Here is a 20049-nt window from a genome sequence, read left to right on the forward strand (position 1 = left end):
TGGCCAAAAGGAGATGTTCGTCTAACCACTCTGCGTCACTTCAAACGGAAAGCGGAAGATATAGTCATGCGCCCATTCAATCTTAGCCGAAAATCATATAATAGCGACTGGCTGCACCACCTGACAACCCTAGCCCAGGACCGAAAACAGTGGCGTCAAATTTCCATGGAAGTCGCCTATACCCACGATGGGTGAAGAGGCGTCAAGTACAAGTACAAGTACAATCCCCAAGAGAAATCATGTGTGAGAATCACCATGCACAATACAAGCACTGGGTATTTTAAAAACCCCACATAGACACATCTCATGGCACCATGCTCAGGGTCATGTTAGATCCAAGATGGCAGTCCTTCTCACTCGACTCCACTAACCAATAACCAATGGTTATCAGAAATACAGATAATCCTTGACTTACAATGATTCATTTAGTGACTGTTCAAAGGGACTGAAAAAAGTGACTTCTGACAAGTTTTTACACTTATGACCATTGCAGCAGCCTCATGCCAGTGGTGGGATGCAACCAGTACGCACTGGTATGGGCGTACCAGTGCCTGCTGGGAGCACCAGGTGCCATTTCGGTACGGTGCTCTGGAGGGCCCACCCGCCTGCCCACTCTCCTTACCTCTATTTGAGCCAACTGTAGCATTTGCACACATGCATGAGGCTGAGCAGCTGGAGGGTAGTGGGTACGCATGCATGCACTGCACACGTGCGCATGGTGGACGCCCAGTTGCAATGGGAGCCGGAACCCACCACTGCCCCATGCAGACTGTTGCAGCAATTTTGATGGAAAACAACTGTGCATCAAAATTTGGATGGAAAGACAAAGTGGAAACTGACAATGATGACTGGAGTACAAGTAGAAGTAATCCTTCATAATAAAGACTATTTGGATCCCTTTCAGTCAACGCTCAAACCTAGGCATGGGGCAAAAGCATGCTGGTCATTCTTGTGGTGGTCTATAGCAGGATGTGGGTGAGGATGGCATACTTCTCTTAGTCCAATACTTTTGGAAATCCATGCACTAAGTCAGGGCTGTCGAATTCCCGGCCCATGTGCTGGATGCGTCAAGTGCTGGCCACACCCACACCAGATTTAGCAAAGGGGAAAAAATGTCCTAATATGTCATGTGACACTGCCGTGACGACGTGAGTTTGACATCCCTGTACTAAGTAGACACAGCCAAGCAGGCAAGCAGGTGAAAGCCCCAGAGATGGCTTTCTTGGTAGCAACTCCATCACTTCAGAGTAGCTTACTCTAGAAAGATGCTGTTCCCATTCAATGATTAGAAAGATGGTGACAACAGTTTTATCTCACGTGGCACTGGAATGGAAGAACAGTGACAGCATAGGTAATGATTGCATGGATGTTAATGGATTGATTTTATATTGAATGTTGATTTTGGTGGTTTTGAAATTGTAAGCCCTTTGAGCCTAGTCAGTAGGCAGCATTAAATTATTGTAAATAAATAAATACATACAATCAATAAATAGAGATTGATTAATTCTTTGAAAACACCTCTGACCATTATCTACTTTTGTCCTACTGGTTTTAGATTAAAAATATTTTAAAAATCATTTTAAAAATGATATGCCATTTTCAAAAGTCATCAGATTTTCTTGGGGCACATGTCAGCATTTTCACTAGTCAAAGATGTATAAAAATTGTCACTTCTGGAACTCGTGCTTTAGATTTTCATCATGAATTTGAGAAAGATGGGAGTTAATAAGGCAGAAGCCAGTGCATGTGTCCCATGCAGCCTGTATGTTGTGGACATTTGAATGCCTGATTGGATCTCATCTTATTCCATCTTGTGCTTTTATTTTGATTGTAAACTGTCCATGAATGATTTGAAGTTGGGCAATGCCTAAATTGAGTTAAATAAATACATAAATAAATAGTGGCCAACAGCAACATTGATCTATGGGCATATAATGAGTACACATTTTTTTAAAAGAATGACTCAGTCCCATAGATTCTAATTGTTGTTGTTTTGTTTTGCTGGGTGTTTGGGCTGCAAGAGTTGCATTAGGTTTGAGACTGGATGAGAATTTGAAAGGTCTACATTAAACTGAGTTGGAAATGTCACTACTAAAGTAGAGTAACTAATATGCATATAAATTCAACGTTAGCCTAAGTATGTTTAAAGTAAGAATTACATTCAACTAACATAGCTATCTAACAAAAATATCTAATAAGGATAACATTAACTTTTTAAACACCCACATTTGGCGTAGATTGGTCCAATTTCACTGAATTAATCAGAAAGAAAATTTACAACCTTCCAAAATCATTTTAAGTCTAGTCTTTCTACTTAAATAGATTGCTAATGAGCATGTCCAATTACTGAATATAAAAGTTACACTAAGAAATCAAAAGCAACCAAAATCAAGAAGGACAATCACACAAAGACCTGGCCAGGAGTGAAAGAATGATTAATAATATCATTGAAATGTCACCCATTTTGAGTAATACGGAATTATAGCTTCAACAAATTAGCATTCAAGCATCTTGCTGGGCTTACCCAAATGCAAATTATTCAGAGGGTTCTTTCTTCAATAAGGTTATAGAGATTATTGCCTATCCCTTTCAAGATAACACCTGACTGACATCTGAAATAATAGGATGATGATGGTAGAAATAATGGAAAATAAAATCACATTAACCCTACAGTAGAAGTAGCCAAGATTTCTGGGAATTGGGCCATAACACATTATTTCAAATCAATCTGGCTGAGTTTTAAAATCCTTGGGGGGAAACCATTTTCATTCCCACCAGTCAGAAACTTCTTTGACAGATAAGGCAGAAGATATCTTCATGATGGCTACTCCTAGTGTTCTGCAGCTTCCTTATCAAGGGACAAGGCGCTATTTTTTAATCTTTAAGGTGCTCTCGAAGGGAAAAAGAATCTTCAGTCTTCTGACATTTCTTTCAGCCTATTCAGTGTCAGAAGTAAGGATGTTGGGGGGCTTCTTTTAAATTAATTGATTGCTAATCTGTTGTTGTTCAGTTGCTAAGTCATGTCCGACTCTTTGTGACCCCATGGACCAGTGGTGGGATTCAAATATTTTTACTATCAGTTCTGTGGGCATAGCTTGGTGGGCGTGGCATGGCTTGGTGGGCGTGGCTTGTGAGCGGACTCCGGAGAGCCGGGCACAGCCTCAGGGACGAAGCAGCCATGAGGTAACCACCCTCACGAGCAGCCGCCAGGCAAATCCCCTCTCCAGCCGGGCAGAGCGCCATTCATTGACCTATGGGGTATCACTAATGCGCCAAGCCATGTGGCGCTCTGCCCGCCCCCCAGCTCCCGCGGCTTGGCACATTTGGGATACTCCCTAAGTCAGTGCACGGAGCTCTGCCCAGCTGGAGAGGGAGGTTGTGTGAGTGCCTGTTCCGCCCCCAGCCTCATCAAGCCCTTGCGCAACTCTACCAGGGCGCCACCAGCTGCCACCGCCATGCTCCGAGCATAACTTCCAAACTCCAAAACTCAGTTGCCAAGTCTTCCAGAATCGGCTGGTCTAGGAATGCTCTTTTTGGTGGGCCAGCTGCCAGACAGAGAGTCTTCTGGACAGAGAGTCTTCCAGCAGCTGGACCACCATAGAGAGCACTCCTAGAGCAGCCGATGCTGGAAGATTCAGCAGCAGAGTTTTGGAGTTTGGAAGTTATGCTCGGAGGGGGCGGTGGGGTGGCAGGCGGCAGTGCCCTGGGAGAGCTGCGCAAGGGCTTGGTGAGGGTGGGGGTGGAACTGATAATGATATCCCATAAAGTTATTGTTGACTCTTAGTAACTGCATAGTATTATAACTGAAAAAACCAGGCAGGTCCTTTAAAACACTGTAACCTTTTATTCAGTAGCTGAAGTAGTGTAACAAAACTCGCAACAATGTATTAAATGAAGCCGGCTGGGCGGCTGCAGGAACAGCTGAAACAATAGAGCAATCAACAAGGTTGTTGCTTTAACAAGACAGTTAACTGTTTAAACGGCTTGCCTTTTATACTGCAATCACCTGGCTCGTGTTACAGCTCGCGCTGATGACAGCTCGGCAACTGACAGGCACGTCTGATTGGCTAAGACGCACCTGGCTGCTTCCGAGCTGTCATTCGTAACAGCGAGGACTTTCTTCAATACACAACACTTCTTCCCCCCCAGCTGTGCGCAAGCACGCGTAGTCTTTTAAATAAGCAGGGGAACGACGGATTCGCTCAGACCGCCTTAATTCTATTGCAGGCGGATCCTGGCAACGATGTCCTTGTGGTAATTGTGGAGGAATTGCATAACTAAAAGGTGAAGTGTGTGGATGAGACATGGTGGCAGATGATGCTGGAGGGGCATGAGGCTGGTAGTCTGCCTCTGAGGGGTTTGGGCTATATATATAAGGATCTGGAACCCTTGGAATGGGAGGAGCATTTACACCGGCTAGATTTTGTTGAACTTGCAGTTGAAACCCTTGAACATCCACTTGAGAAGCTATGGCTGCTGTCTTCCGTTTCCTCAATTGATCCAGGTGTCTTCGCCATGAGGATCCATCGGATAAGTCAACCCTATAGGAAACGGGTCCTGTTATTTGTGATATAACTGCTGGAACCCATCTCAAGTCCCCTCCATAATTTCTAGCCCAAACTAGATCCCCCAGTTGGAAAGAACGGGATGGGGTTGGAGGCCCCAGGTTGCCAGACTGAATTCCTGAATAGACGGGATGCAATCTATCCAGGGTGGTCCGCAGGCGCCTGCCCATCAACATCTCCGCGGGGCTCTTCTGTGTCAGAGGGCAAGGTGTGGAATGCTGTGCCAATAAGTAAGCATCCACCCTAGCCTGCCAGTCACCACGGTTTAGCCGGCCCAAAGCCTCCTTGGCCGATCTAACCGCCCTTTCCGCTCGGCCATTGCTTGCCGGGTGGTAAGGGGCAACCAGCGCATGTCGTATCCCTAGTTCAGCCAGGAAAGTTTGAAAAGTTGTGGCTGTAAATTGCGGGCCGTTGTCAGACACCACTGTGTCTGGCAACCCATGGGTTGCGAACAACCGTCGCAAAGCTCGCACCGTGCTGTCAGATGTGGTGGAGTGCATTAGCAATACTTCCACCCATCGAGAGTACGCATCCACAACTATAAGGAAAACCTGCCCATGGAATGGACCAGCGAAATCAATATGTAACCTAGACCAAGGCCCTCAAGGCATCTCCCATTCCCGGGAGGGAGAGGAAGGAGGAGAAGGCCAAGACTGTTGGCATGTCTCACATTTGGCAACCCAGGCTTCAATGTCGGCATCTAACCCTGGCCACCAAACAAAACTGCGAGCAAGAGCTTTCATTCTACTGACCCCAGGATGACTTTCATGAAGGCGTTGCAAAATCTGTTGTTGCAGGACCGTTGGGATAACCACACGGTCGCCCCACAACAGGCAGCCGGAATGAATTGAAAGCTCTGCTTGTCTGTTTTTAAAATGTTTGAATTGAGGTGGTAATGTACCAGAAGGCCAACCTCTCAGGACCCAAGTAAGAAGTTTTGCCAAAGTAGGGTCAGACCGAGAGTGGGCTGCTATGTCTGTAGCAGACAAAGGCAATTCTAGCTCTGCAATTGCCAAAACTGAAAGGCAAGGAACTGGTTTAACTTCCTTCAATGGAAGTGGGCAGCGACTCAGGGCATCTGCATGCCCTATCTGCTTGCCTGGACGGTATCGTAAGGCGTAGGAGTACGCCGCTAAGAATTCCGTCCATCGTGTCATTCTTGGGGATAGAATAGGAGGGGTCGGCTTATCACCTGCCAAAAGCCCAAGGAGTGGCTTATGGTCTGTAAACAAGGTGAAATGCCGCCCGTATAAGTAATCGTGGAATTTTTTAATTCCTGACACTGCAGCTAGAGCCTCCTTGTCAATTTGGCTGTAATTCCTTTCTGCTGATGTCAGTGTCCGGGAGTAAAAAGCTATGGGAGCTTCTGAACCATTGGGCAGGACATGGCTCAGAACGGCTCCCAAACCCACGGGCGAGGCATCACATGCTAGAGTCAGAGGCATCTTGTCACTGTATTGGACTAAGACTGCATCTGACGTCAGCAGGGATTTGACAGCTGCGAACGCTTGTGCTTCACGGCTGCCCCATTGCCAAGGCGCTGATCGGTCCAGCAACCGATGCAGGGGCTCGGCCAGTGATGCCTTGTGTGGAATGAAAGGTGCATAAAAATTTAAAAGCCCCAGGAACGATTGTAACTGCGCCTTGGAAGTTGGAGCAGGTGCGTCCCTGATAGCTGCCAATTTTGAAGGGGTAGGGTGAATTCCCTGGGCGTCAATTGTGAAGCCCAGAAATTCCACTTGGGGAACAGCAAAGAAACACTTGCTGCGTTTCAATTTAAGTCCCGCGCCCCTGAAACGGTCGAGGACTTTCCTTAGAACTTTGATGAGGTCTGATCGGCTGTTTGCAGCGATCAGGACGTCATCAAAATATGGTACCACTCCTGGAAGCCCATGGAGCAACCGCTCCATGAGACTCTGGAAAATCCCCGGGGCAACGGATACGCCAAATTGTAGGCGGCGACAACGGAAAGCCCCCCGGTGGGTGACGATGGTTTGGGCAGCCGCCGCATCGTCATCCACAGGAAGCTGCTGGTAGGCTTGCGCCATATCCAGTTTGGCAAAAATACAACCCTGCCCCAGGGAATGGAGCAGATGTTGTACAACAGGGACTGGATATGGGTTTGCTTGCAAGGCGAGGTTGATGGTGGATTTGTAGTCGGCACAGACCCTAATGGAGCCGTCGGGCTTCACTGGAATGACAATTGGGGTCTCCCACGGTGAATGGTCGACTGGCTCCAGTATGCCCTGTGCCACGAGCTTGTCGAGCTCGGCTTCAACCTTGGGCCTTAAAGCAAAAGGCACCCTGCGGGCCTTCAGTCTGATGGGAGCAACCTGGGGATCCAAGTTGAGAGAGATAGGGTTACCCTTGTACCGGCCCAGCTGGCCATCAAAAATGTCAGCGTAATCTGACAAAACTAATGCCACATCAGCAGAAGTGTCTGTCATGGAATGAATTCCATGTATTGAGAGACCCAGTGGCCTGAACCAATCCAAACCTAGAATGGATGGCAAGGGCTTAAGCACAATTAAAACAGGCAAAGTTGTACAATGCTGCCCATAAGAAACTCTGACATTATAGGAACCAACAATAGAAATGCTAGACCCCTGATAGTCCTTTAGGATAGAGTCAGGAGGAGAAAGGTGACAGCGTTTAACATGGGGGCACAAAAGAGAAAATTTGTCCCAAGATAACAAGGATTTGGAAGCTCCAGAGTCTACTTCCATGTTGCAAGGTTGACCTTCGATCAATGGAGTGACAATTATCTTGTTCGTACCCTCTGAGGAAGAATTGATGGAGACATCAGGAAGCGGCAGGCCAGCTTGCTTGACGTTGAAGCAATTATCCTGTCGCTGAGCAGACGCGCGGGGCTGAGGACTTCTGTTTGAAGCAGCTGCCCCATAAGGAGGTGGAGGAGCAGACGATGCAGCTGTAGCAGGCTGAGCAGCTCTACAAACTTTGGCCAAATGTCCTTTTTTCCCGCAACGGCGGCACTCTGCAGCCTTAAAGGGGCAGGAAGCCCTGGCATGCGGACCACCGCAGCTAAAACAGGCATTTGAATTAGAAAGTGGACGGCTGATAGACTGCTGCTGACGCGGTTGCTGTCTGCGGGGCTGTGCCCCAATCCTGTCCACCTGTAAATTAAGTAAATAGTCTGGAAGAGGGGCAAGCTCATCAATTAAATTGGTGATGTACGTTGGCTGTTGTAGTGGAGGAGGAACCAAGGCAGTTGAGGCTTGACCCGTTGGTAAACTGCCAGCAACTGTCATCTGCGCGAGGTAACGTTCTATCTCGCTGGATGATGAATCTGCCAACTCCGCAGCACGAGCCTCATCTATGGCATAAACTAACGTGACTTTAGGCTTGCCCAAAAGCCGGCGTCTGAGGAAAATGTCTTTTAATCCACAGACAAATTGTTCTGCAAGATTAGCCTCTAAGTCAGGGAAATCGCACTGTGCTGCAGCAACTCTTAAAGCTTGCAAAAACTGATTGACATTCTCTGCAGGCTTTTGGACGCGCCTGCGGTAAGCAAAACGTCTTGCTATTTGGGAGGGGGTAGGGGCATAGTAAGCCTGAAGCCCATCTGTGAGCTCTTGCCACGAGAGGTCATAAACCGCTCTTGGGGCGGCAAAAGACCTTGCAGTTGCAAACATTTCCGGACCGCAAGCTGTAAGAAAAAATCCGCACTTTCGCGCTTGAGAATAACCCTGGCGGTTATTTGCGATCAGGAAGCACTCAAACCTTTCCAGGAATGCTTCCCAAGTCTCACCTCCGACTCCAAAAGGTGCAAAAGTAGGCATACCAGCCATGACGGTGAGGAGAACTCTAAACAACTGAGAGAAGAAAATTGCAGTTGATTTTCTTCAGGTTACAGGTCCCCAGTCTTCGTCGCCAGTATTATAACTGAAAAAACCAGGCAGGTCCTTTAAAACACTGTAACCTTTTATTCAGTAGCTGAAGTAGTGTAACAAAACTCGCAACAATGTATTAAATGAAGCCGGCTGGGCGGCTGCAGGAACAGCTGAAACAATAGAGCAATCAGCAAGGTTGTTGCTTTAACAAGACAGTTAACTGTTTAAACGGCTTGCCTTTTATACTGCAATCACCTGGCTCGTGTTACAGCTCGCGCTGATGACAGCTCGGCAACTGACAGGCACGTCTGATTGGCTAAGACGCACCTGGCTGCTTCCGAGCTGTCATTCGTAACAGCGAGGACTTTCTTCAATACACAACACATAGTTCTTATTAAATGTAATTCTTATTAAATTTATATTGTTCCCTCATTTGCATATGAGCAGAATTCTCCATGATTGTCTGTTCCTACCCTGGGGTCTTGTTCTTCCAACAGTGGACTCCATTGCGCAAGCTGTAAATGTTCACAACTGGAAGATTTGTACTTGAATTTGCAAAAAAGATTAGGGAAAACTAGGCAGCGGACGTGTTCACAGTAAATTGCAAAGAGTTCATGAAGATCCTACCTGAACAGGTTTTAAGGGAGACAGCCTCTTAAACTCAGGGCAGAGACATTAACAAATCTGGGAACCAGTGGTTGGGTAATTTCTTTTTAAAGAAATATCTGGCTAGGATGTGTTCCACATGAGACTGAAATTCTAGCTTCAGGAATTATTCAAAACTCATTCCTACTGTTTAATAAATAAGCAGCAGTACAGTAGCCTCCGAGTTATTAAAGTAAAATGAGATGTTTTGGCCATATGAAAGAAAAATCCAAAATCTATATTAGAGTAAAGGATAGCTGGAAAGAAAGAAAGAAAGAAAGAAAGAAAGAAAGAAAGAAAGAAAGAAAGAAAGAAAGAAAGAAAGAAAGAAAGAAGCAGGGAAACTCCCTTATATTGAGAATCTTAAATATCCATTTTCCTAAGTGTCAGAAGATTCAATAACTGAATCTACTTTATAAATCTAGTGCTACATCCAAGTGCATGAAAAATCTTGTCCCATATTATCTATTTTCCCTGAAGACACACATTTGCTGAAATATCTGCATTGTTTTGAACCTTTTTAACTTATGCTATATTTTCCCCATTAAGAATTGCAAAGATATTCCACTAATTTTGAGCAGTCTACAAAGAATGCGTACGCTTGAATCCATAAAATTTGAAACCACAATAGAACAAAACATTGGTGAATATGTTCCTGCATGTCTGCTTTTTCAGCACTAGGTGGCAAAGTTAATCCACAATTGCTGATCTATTCATTAAAAATGTTGCCAGTGCTTGTGTAGTGCTCAATTTTATGAAAACTAAGTATCTAAATTAAAGAATTTCAACTTTATTTACATTCACCAATCCTTTTGTTTAGCCAAAGCCTATATAACATCTCCCAGTGAGAAACTTATGGCTAAATGACATTTTAATGTCATACAATAATGCATGGAATGGGAAGAGAAGTATGTCAATTTGTTTACACAGTATATAAAATTAAATATGTGCCTTTTTGCTACAGGGTTACAACTTTGAAATTTGGAACTCAGAGGTGATGTCACAAACAGTACCTGACATGCTGGACTGAATGCACACATATCATTGGTTCAAAAATCAGCTAATATACTTCACTGGTTTTGCACTTTAAAATATATTCCAAATGCCCCATAATTAACAAGCAGGAGAGAAGACACACTGTTCAGTAGATATTAAAAACTTGCCAAAATGGGTTAAACCAACACAAAGTCTATATTTCTTAATGTACTATTAAGACTCCACAATCTTCAAGGGATGAGAGCATGGACAAGTTGCTACCAACTTCTAAAATTCAGCAAGCTGCCAAATCCATCATCAGATGAACTTGAAATGTTCCAAAAAGACTCAACACTCATTTGTCCAGCCAAACCAACAAAGATAAAACTTTGAAAAGATTTCACATTGTTGTCTGGTTGAATTTACATAAACACATGCACTGTATAAATGTTCCTTTTGGCTGACTGTAACTTCAATAACGTCTTTCAAAATACACACTTGCTTCATTTTGGAAATAACTCTGGATCTCAATATTCGCAAGATACAAGTCTATGTCAATGTAAGATAACCAACATTCTGCTAATCCTCTCTGTAAAAGTCACTTTATTTATTTATAGCCAATAGGTCATATAAAGATACAGGATACCAAATACAGAACATTAGTAGGACCATATGTAAACATGGAACAAAAGGAACTGGTTAAATATTGTAAAGAAAGTGAATCTTATTTCTGTGTCACCCCTGCGATTTACCTCAGTCAGACTCACAAATGCAGATCTCAACTGAACTACATTATAAATGGCCATATAAGTGATTTCTGTATTCTGACTGCACATAAAATATGTGGTTCTAATATAAGAGCCCCGACAGATCATTCGTTTAAATTGTGGTCCAGGAAAATTCTTATACAATTGATATTCAAATAATATAAGTCTCTGGGTCTCCACAAAGGCAAGTACCTTCATTATGACGGACTTGATTAAATCCTCCACATTCAACCATTGTGCCCAGCTGCTCAAATATTGCTCGAGTAAACACTGCCCTAAAATGTGCAGGCAATATTTGTACATTTGGCAATTTGAAAAGCACGTTTATATTGGCTCATCCATTCCAAGGTGCCAGCCTTTCTGAGGATGGCTTTAACTTTCTGTAATTCTGTACATAACGATTCTTTGTTTAACCTGTTCTTCAGTTGCACAAGAGACAGGGAGAGAGAAACTAATCCTCTCTGTATTTACAATCAACATCCCTGCATGGCGTTGGAACTGAAGAACAGTAAAGTACACAGTACTCTTTCCATTTATCTGCCTCCTACCTTCAGTTACTGTAGATATTTGTTGCTTACCCCCATGAAATCCAATTCAATCAATTCACCACACCAGAGTATCTGAAGAAAAACCCCAAATCTCAGATTGCTGATTTTAGCAGGCAATAAGTCAGACAATGCTTCTGTAAGTAAAGTAAGGGTTTGTGGGGTTTTTTTATTTAAAAAAGAAACATCTTTGTGTTCTGCTGAATAGAGAATTGTCTCCATCCTGTGCGTGCGAAAGCACTATGCATATTGTTTGATCTAGCCATATCTGTGACTGGCCATATAGAAAAATGAATGGGTGGGCAAAGGGATTAAGCAAAGAGATAGGTGGTAGATTAATTGCACTGAAATTCAGGGGATTCATGTACAAAGATCCCAGAATACTTTCCCCCCACTCTCACCAAGATTGGCAGAGCAAGTTACTGTATATAAGCAGCCATATGGTAATGGAGAAGACTCCTGCGAGTCCCTTAGACCGCAAGGCCATCAAACCGGTCAGTCCTAGAGGAGATCAATCCTGACTGCTCTTTAGAAGGCAAGATCCTGAAGAGGAAACTCAAATACTCTGACCACCTAATGAGAAGGAAGGACTGACTGGAGAAGAGCCTCATGCTGGGAAAGATTGAGGACAAAAGAAGAAGGGGACGACAGAGAAGGAGGTGGTTGGATGGAGTCACCGAAGCAGTAGGCATGAGCTTAAATGGACTCCAGAGGATGGTAGAGGATAGAAGGACTGAAGGAACATTGTCCATGGGGGTCGTGATGGGTCGGACATGACAACAACAAAATCTCACATCCCTGAATTCTGATAATGTTATTCAGCTGGATAATGAAATGTCTGTGTTAGGGGTATCTCCGTCGGGAGACAGAAAGTAGTGCAACGGAATGTACAGCTAGAGAGAAAGAATGTTGCTAGTAGAAACACACGAATAGAGTTTCAGACACTGCTAGTAAAAACAAGTAGCTTTACTACTGATAATTGCTTCACAAGCAGTGATAGTAGATAGTAGATATTAGTCCAAACACAATTCAAAGAACAAACAATAGCTTACAGTCGCAGTTCACATTCCAGTCATCAAGTCATCAGGCATAGGACAAGGAGAGAGAGAGAGAGAGAGAGAGAGAGAGAGAGAGAGAGAGAGAGAGAGAGAGAGAGAGAGAGCTTTCTTGACTCCTTCTTATAGTAAAGTTAATTACACCTGATAAGTACATCCATTCATTTAAAGCAACAACAACTATTTGTTGTTGTCTGTGTGTGTGTGTGTGTGTGTGTGTGTGTGTATGTATGTATGTATGTATGTATGTATGTATGTATGTATGTATGTAAAAATATTGGGTTTCTGTCGTGATGGACTCTTGTGACGAGCCGATTGACAGATATGGAAGCAGTTAGCTTCCTCCCATAATTGGGGCATACCAGGGGTTGTGCCACTATATATATATATATGAAAACAACCAACCTCAAAATTCCCAAACCGAAGAGTTTCACCTCTGAAGAGCCTATTTTCTCTACTAGTGGATTCAAGGACTACATAGACCATATGCAGTTCAATCCAGAACATCATTCAGGTTCAGCTCCAAGACTGAGAGAGAAGAGATGGAGAATGTGAGGTCCCCATCTGATACACATCTCTGGGGATGATGAAAGCTAAGGACTCACTTGAGAAACTCACTGATTTGTGCTGCATCAGATACAAGGCTTATCGTGAAAAGTAGCAGCATTTTTTAAAAATAAAATAGAATTTTACATATTTATTTTTTAAACTTCTATTCTGCTGCAATTTAGTAGCACCCTGACCTTTGCTAGAGAGTGGTTAATTTTTTCTGAGCTGTGAGACTAATTCCAAAAAGTTATTCAAATTTATTACAAGTATGCGTAAAAAAAAATGTCAGAAATAATTCACACATTGCTTCACATCTCTCCTTTTTCAGTTCACAAAATTCACCTAAACTGGAATCTCATTTTTGACTTGAGCATCCTAAGTTTTACTACTATTTTTAAAGCTTTCCTTCCTTGCTCTGCTTTTGAAACGACCTTCCTATTCCCATGTAAGTAAACAATATACTTAGAGGAAGTTGAAGTTGCCTTAACAATTTGTCATTATCAAATACCTTTAATATTAAATCACCCACAGGCTGTTTATTTCCTTGTTCTATTCCTCCATTTCTTAATTATAACAGCCCGGCAGTTTGTTTAGATTTTCATTAGCATAACCCAAGGACAGGGTTCACCTTGGGCAAGGACATTTGGGGTATTGATTATCTGTCCTTTATGGCACAAGGTCAAGAATAATTTCCGTGCTGTGCTTATTAATATACGTTCATAGGAACGGTACTGAAAATGTATCATTAATATTGATTCCGATGTTCAATGGGAATTGACACAGGTAGATAAATTGCTAGAATGAATTTTGCTATTGCTTGCTAAAACTTTTCATACTGATAGATGTCCTATTGAATAACTTCTTGTTTTTCTTTCTCAAAATTCTAATCGCATGCTAATCACATAGTCAGGGGTTCGTGTGAGAACAGGTGTATAAATAATTTGTTCCTAGTGATCACAAAGAAATATAGTGCAATATACTGTACAGGTAACTTTAATTTTCTTCTATTAAGAGCATTGCTGGGAGCCATGACTAATGGCAAATGAAAGAGAATTTGGGGTGTTCAGCTAAAGGTCATAATGCTAATGCATCTCCCTCAAAGAAAACAAAGCACAGGTAACCCTCCACTCACAACCACAACGGATGTTGCTAAGTGAGAAATTTGTTAAGTGAGCTTTGCCCCATTTTACAACTTTCCTTGCTGCATTTGTTGACTGAATCACTGCAGATGTTAAACAGGTTGTTAAGTGAATTCAGCTTTCCCATTGATTTTGCTTGTCAGGAGGTTGCAAAAGGGGATCACGTGACCCTGGGGCACTGCAACAGTCATAAATGTGAGTCAGCTGTCAAGCATCCGAATATAAATCTCGTGACCATGGGGATGCTGCCACGGTCATAAGTGTGAAAAATGGCCATGAGTCACTTTTTTTTCAGTGCTATTGCAACTTTGAATGTTCCCTAAATGAACTGTTGTAAGTTGAGGACTACCTTTACTAGTCCAGGTTTGTCGAGGAGAGGTGGCGCGGTGGGTGAAATGAGGACCCAGACTGTGGGGGGCGATATGCTGACTCTGTAAACCGCTTAGAGAGGGCTGAAAGCCCTATGAAGCGGTATATAAGTCTAACTGCTATTGCTATTAATCTCATGGACAACAATGAGTTCTTCCAATTGGAAATGAAATCAACTTAAGAACAACACACAGCACCATGTCTGTGTGTGTGTTTCAAATTCTTCTTCCACTTTGGCGGATTCTTCTTTACCTCTCATGGACTATTAAAACGGGGGGGAAAAGAAAACATTGTAATTTTACCTCTTTTTTCCTGCCATGTGGAACTCAAGGGGAAAATCCTAGCACCTGATCATAAAACAGAAACAAAGATCGGTCTGGGGTGTTTTTTCCCCTTGCCTCTGGATAAACTTTTGGGGTTGTAGGATTAATTGGGAAGAGAGAAGGCCTGTCACAAGCTGGGAGTTTAATTCAGGGGCTGCTGGTGTGGATCCTCCTCTCCTGCCTCTCTCTTATTCTTCTTATTCTTATTGATTCCCTCAATCTAGAAATTGTGTCTAAATTCCAGCCCCTTCTTTTTGCCTTTCTAACTTCTAACTAATTTGTTTCTCCCATTAGTGGAACTAAACCCCTTTTGTGCCTTGAATCAAATCCCATTTTTGCCTGGATTGACTCCCATCCTCCTCTCCTCTGCCAAATTGCTGGTTTACATTTGAAAGTGATCCAGTGTGGCTGCTCCCATCCTGGGCCTCCGAGGCCAATTTGTGATCATTCTACTCGTCAATTGCAAAAAATGCAACCAAAGTTAAGCCTGCCAAATTAGGCATGTACAAAAATGTCTCAAACAATTTTGAAAGGGAGGGGGGGATTCTCCACTTATATCACTATAAGTTCCACGTGAATTTAATCAACTTTTTCTTTTTACCTGTATGCATTTTTAGTTCTGTGTTTCAATGGCCCATTACCATTTGTTTAAAGGAGCGGGATGTAAGAAATGTAATTAAGAAGCACTGGCGGTGGGTAAAACAAAGCTCTTATGCTTTGTTTTAATGGTGCAAATTTAGATTTTTAGATTTAGATTTTATTAATATTTGTATGCCGCCCTTTTCCCTGAGGGGACTCAGGGCGGCTCACACAAAATCAGGGGAAGGGAAAACAAACATTGACAAAGAAACATACAATAAAATAGTCAGCAACATACATTCATCATTCGGGAGGGGCAGCTATCCTTGTCCCCAGGCCTGACGGGCTAGCCAGTTCTTAAGGGCTGTGCGGAAGGCCTGGACGGTGGAGAGGGTACGAATCTCCACGGGGAGCTCGTTCCAAAGGGTCGGGGCTACTACTGAGAAGGCCCTCCTCCTTGTAGTTGCCAGCCGACACTGGCTGGCCGATGGAATACGGAGGAGGCCTAATCTATGTGATCTTATTGGTCGCAGGGAGGTAATTGGCAGAAGGCGGTCTCTCAAGTATCCAGATCCACTACCATGTAGGGCTTTATGGGTGACTAGTAGCACCTTGAAGCGCATCCGGAGATCGACAGGTAGCCAGCGCAGCTCGCGGAGGATAGGTGTTATGTGGGTGAACCGAGGTGCACCCACAATCACTCGCGCGGCCGTGTTCTGTACTAGCTGAAGTCGCCGGATGCTCTTCAAGGGCAGCCCCATGTAGAGCACATTGCAGTATTCCAGCCTAGAGGTCACAAGGGCCCGGGTGACTGTTGTGAGAGCCTCCCGATTCAGGTAGGGTCGCAACTGGCGCACCAGGCGAACCTGGGCGAAAGCCCCCCTGGTCACAGCCGTCAAGTGGTGGTCAAACGATAGCTGTGAATCCAGGAGGACTCCCAAGTTGCGAACCCTCTCTGAGGGGTATAAAATTTGACCCCCCAGCCTGAGTGATGGAATATTGATCGAATCTTTGGGAGGGAAGCACAACAGCCACTCGGTCTTTTCTGGGTTGAGCACAAGCTTGTTAACCCTCATCCAGTCCATAACGGCTTCAAGGCCTCGGTTCATCACGTCTGCTGCTTCATTGTATGAGTGCTCAAATGTAGTTTGAGTGCCATTTTTGTACCTGGTCTAACATTACCTACATTATTACAATGTCTCTGCTGCTTAGAAATGTAATTGAAAACATGAATACATTGAAAATGCCTTTTAATCTTGCTGTCGTGCTGCATGTTGCTTATCACAGACTACAAAATGTGGTGTTTTTTTTAAACCATGTGCTATGCTCACCTTAGTCCTGCAGTGTTTACTCATGTTCAGGTCCCAAAATCAGATGAGACTAAAGGAGGGGTGTCTGCCTGTGTATGCACAGCACACATTGAAAAAACAAAACAGGCCGATCTTCCATCACACTGCCACAGCCCCCCTTTTAATTTTATTTTTAACTGGATCTTGCTGACACCCCTGCATTTTGGTAAGAGCATTTCTTTTAAAAAAAAATTATTTTTTATTTTTAAAACAAACGAAAACAAAACAATACGTACAAAAAACTTTCCTCAATTTCATCAAGCATGTCGTTTGGTTACAAACTTCTGTGCATCAGTTTTTACAATTAAAAATAAGATCACTGGTCAAGCATAACTAAACACATCATCATCACTGAGCATTATGTGTTCAGGTTACCGCTAATATTAATCATCCATAGAATATACAATATTTCCAGTGTGGCATATTCAACTCCAGAAATAGTTTTCCATTGTTAATCCAAGTAGTTATTGAACACTTCAGTTCATATATGTATCAATTATTCAATACATCATCATTAGTCCCTTTAACATATAAAAATCTTTCCAGTATAACATGGTCAATACTTACAATTATACATAGGATTCAAATCATCCCATCTTATACCTTAAATACGCTATTGTCCTTTATATATCATATGATCAAACACTCTATTTCATAGCAAAAAAAAACCAAAAACCCCACCTTTCATAACAATGGCTAAAACTTTCTGGTAGTACATAAATAAACAATTTCATTTCCAGGTTTTTTTGTCTAACCTTTGGTAAAACAAATCCCATAGCTTATAAAATTGCTCATCCTCCTGTTCTCTAATTTCAAATTAGAGCATCTCTATTGTTCCCTGCAACCTGTGGTTTGGAAAAGAGAGAGGAGGGCATCAGAAATTGGTGTGTGTGTGTGGATGCCCGAGAATGGTGCCTTCCCAATCATTTTTTTTGGCTCTGCCCACATCCTTTTCTTGTTTTAACTCTGCCCACCTAAAGCAAAGAGGCCAATGACAGAAAAAAGAAACATCGCCCTCCCCTGTTTTAGATCATGAAATTAAGGGAGGAAATAAAGCATAAGCATTTTAATTCCGGTAGATAAGAGGTGCAAAAAGCAACGAATAGATGCAGGACAGAAGAAATAACAGAATAACAGAGTTGGAAGGGACCTTAGAGGTCTTCTAGTCCAACCGGCTGCTCAGGCAGAAGACCTTCGACCATTCCAGACAAATGTTGGTCCAATTCCTTCTTAAAAACCTGCAGTGATGGAGGACCCAACTTCTGAAGGGAAGCCATTCCCCTGGTTCATTGTTCTGTCAGGAAATTTCTCTTTAGTTCTAGGTTGGATCTCTCCTTGATTAGTTTCCATCCATTGCTTCTTGTGCTACCTTCAATCTAGGTTGGAGGAACTATTTTGGCTCCTAGTATCCTACTAGCTACTGTATTAGCAGGAGAAAGATATCACATAGGATACTCTTAACAGCAACACTGCCACCATAATGGTAATTTACATCCAGTGATACCTTTTCATCTCTTTCTATTCTCGCCTCATCTCATTTCTATTCTTTTCCGTTATATTATTGTTCTTATCTCATTTTATTCTTGTTCCAAACTTATATTTCCTAACTGGTTAAAAGCATTAGAGATAGGCCACGAAGATCAAGATTTAAATCCCCACTTTACCTGAATAGTTATCTTTTCTCAACCAAACATACCTTCACGCTATATAGATGTGAAGGTAAAATATGTTGTGTCCCCATGTAAGTCACTCTAAACTCCTTAAAAGAAAGGCAGGATATATATCTTGTTATTGAAACACATCCCCCCTTTTTTATCTTGCCTGCTCTATCTACACTCAAACCATCACTTTGGATCTGCAGCAGCCTCTGTCAACCCAATTTAAACTTCAAATGGCTGTCTGAAATCTAAAACAAAACTTTTAAGCTTACAACTTTTTCAGTTTGTACACATTTTATATACATGGGCACTTAGAGAGGGATCCATCCTCTTCATCGCCATTACAGAGGAAGTAAATGATATGAAAATGATCAAATTCACACAATTTGTGTATGTTTGTATATTTGTATATCCTGGTGCTTTGTGCATCATTTATTTGGACACCCTGTGTTTTCACCCCTTTGTTTTCTGTACTTATTTTTGGGCACTGTAATGCTTGAAATATTTGGCTGACAATGTTTCATGAATGGAAGAGGGGAAGAACTATTACTGAGTTGAGGGAGGAACTGAATGTATTGGGTAGACAGATCAGTCTGTTGCCATTCAGAGTCATCTTGACATATATACATGAATTTATGTATGAATAAACAGTGTTCCAAAGCGTCTGGCCACCTGAGCTGAACTGCCCAAAGATTAAAATCTCTTGGAGAGAGATGGCACTGTAATTATAGAACACCCCTCCTGTATTTCATTTGCTTTTATTGTTCCATTATTTTGGCTTTTCTGGATTTTATCTTAAACTGAAATTTAATAATTTAAAGCAGAGCATGAATATTTAAAGACACAAGCAGGGAATCTAGGCTACTGTTAGATAAGACTGCTTACAAGTGGCAATAAACTTGGGATACTATCAAAAAGAACTTAGCTGCCAATTTAATTATATTTTTATTGCTATGGGAAAGTCCACTGGATATATTCATTGCCTCAAAAAATCTGTTTTGTTTTACATCTACTTCATTTGTGACATATTTTAGAATGATATTTTTTTTAAAAAATGTAAAAATATTGGCTCAATCAGATGAGGTTGGGTGGGAATTACACTTATTTTTCAATAATGTACAAAATTATAGAAGGATCCCTTTTGAAATTAGGTTGCAAAAGCTAGACTCACAATACATAACTATTTTCCCATTCATTCACTCATTCAGTTTTATAATATCACAGTTAAATCTTACGTAACTCTTTGGTGGTACACAAAATACCTTAAACTAAAATATCCATGCTAAGCAACATTTAAATGATATTCACGATAAATTAGTTAAATAAATAAAAAATAACACACATGCATTTTAAATAATTTGAATTACATTGAACTTATTAAAATGAATAATTCATTCAAATTAAGTTAACTAAAACCTCTCTCCCCCTTTTAGTCTCCTTGAAATGTTTGCCTTCTGAAAAGGATCCAACTATATCTACTGCAAGTAAAAGTGTTTCTCTTTATTGGAGGAGAAAGTGAAGGGATTTGAGGAGACAGTTTCTACACTAAAATGCCTCCAGGAATTTTTGCAGAAGGGGCAGAAAAGTAAGAGAATATCAACGAGTAGAAAAGGTTCCCCTTAGCAGAAAAAACTTGTGCATGTAAAAAACTTGTGTGTATGTGTGTATGTATGTAAGTAT

This window comes from Thamnophis elegans, chromosome 8 (assembly GCF_009769535.1).
Source record: "Thamnophis elegans isolate rThaEle1 chromosome 8, rThaEle1.pri, whole genome shotgun sequence".
NCBI classification, from domain to species: Eukaryota; Metazoa; Chordata; class Lepidosauria; order Squamata; family Colubridae; genus Thamnophis; species Thamnophis elegans.